This window comes from Limulus polyphemus, unplaced genomic scaffold (assembly GCF_000517525.1).
Source record: "Limulus polyphemus unplaced genomic scaffold, Limulus_polyphemus-2.1.2 Scaffold3761, whole genome shotgun sequence".
NCBI lineage: Eukaryota > Metazoa > Arthropoda > Merostomata > Xiphosura > Limulidae > Limulus > Limulus polyphemus.
In genome coordinates this window covers 16,253-17,726 of record NW_013669371.1, presented here as the reverse complement: position 1 = coordinate 17,726, position 1,474 = coordinate 16,253, and the positions used below count along the sequence as shown (strand labels likewise).

The 1,474-nt window shown below is 27.6% G+C and overlaps 1 protein-coding gene across 4 annotated transcripts in view; it reads right to left on the bottom strand.

The window, feature by feature from the left end:
- Positions 1-1,222, bottom strand: part of LOC106469991 — a 14,948-nt gene extending 13,726 nt beyond the window's left edge. For 2 of the 4 annotated variants that reach the window (XR_002612960.1, XM_022398552.1), the window contains exon 1: positions 1,078-1,163. The gene's annotated coding sequence lies outside the window, so the exon portion shown is untranslated. The other 2 variants (XM_013930509.2, XM_022398554.1) reach the window with 2 other exon arrangements.
- Between the last annotated feature and the right edge of the window lie 252 nt (positions 1,223-1,474).

Here is a 1,474-nt window from a genome sequence, read left to right as displayed (position 1 = left end):
TTATATATATATATATATATATATATATAAATTAAGCCTTAAAATTATTTTTATTTTAAAACTCCATTGCAATTTTCCAGTTGTAACCTTAAAGTCATAACGGAAATTCTCTGTGGTGATAGGACTCAAAAGTGCTGGGGATATCCCATCTATCATAAAAAATCCAAACAAATATTAAAAACTAGTTAGCAGTCATGGAAAATTAAATAAGGGTGTGGAGTTGAGTGCTTATACCCACAACGTCTCAACTCTTTCGATGACGAGGAACCCACTTAGAGACTAATAATGCTTGGAGACGGCTTGAATGGGTAATGAGGAAAAACTTCAATATAAGTTTAACAAAACAGCAAATGTACAATGTTTTGACAAAACCAAGAATGGGAAAATTTAATATCATTCTCTTATCAAAAATAGTCAACTGTACTTTGTTATTTACTAACGTAATATCCAAATGTAAATAGTTAGCATATAAGTGATCGGTATTACTTTTTTCTATTACAAGTTTTTTTTTTTATATAAAGCTTGGTGTAAAGTTCTGATAATTTATAGCAATTAAATCGTCTATGTAACGAAATTCAAATATGTATATGATTTAGAATTTGAAACCTGTTTCATGAATGAATTTCCATAAAGAAAAACAAATACAAATTAGCCATATTTGAAGTTTGCTCCGATTGGAATTCCCACCGTTTATTTACATACTAGTTCATTAAAAGTAATGTAACTATTATTAACACAGAAATTTCCTAGAATCTGTGAAAACAAAAATATTTATGATAAAACTAATATTAGATTTTAAACTTTTTTTCTGTTTAAGTTGTGTTAGCTACAACAGAAAGACAGCAGCTTTACAGCTTACAATACTATTAGTAAAACTTAAAGTTTAACTTTAAATTAGTTTAAAACTTTAAATAGTAGTAGTAGTAGTAATACTAGCCCAAGGACAACATCTACCTACGAGAGTGAGAGTCCAGCCTAGATTTAACTCTAGTGTAAATTAGGGCCTAATTCAATTTAATTAATCCTGATTTTGTTATTGAGATTATTACATGAAATTTATTCAAATTATTTATCTACTTTAGTTTGAAAAAAATTAAATCATGCTTCACACCAGTTAATTTGGATCCAACACTCCTAATTTACTAGTAGTAGTAGTAGCGGAAATATATATTTACCTACGTACTGCATTAAATTACGTCAGTATTTCCACCATAGCGATCTTGCGGTTTCTGTTCGAGGGCTTTTAAAATCGTCAAAAAATATTGGAAAATCAACTAGAAGTCCTTAAATAAGTTTTCGCTGTTGTATTTTCACAAACACTTTATATATATACATATAAATTTCGATCATTTTACATATTGTTATAAACCATTTGGTTAATTTTTTATATCAAATATGAAAAAGATGAATATAATGTAATGGAATTACAAAAGAGTTTAAAAAAACTAGTTAAATAGTAAATACTAGTAGCGGG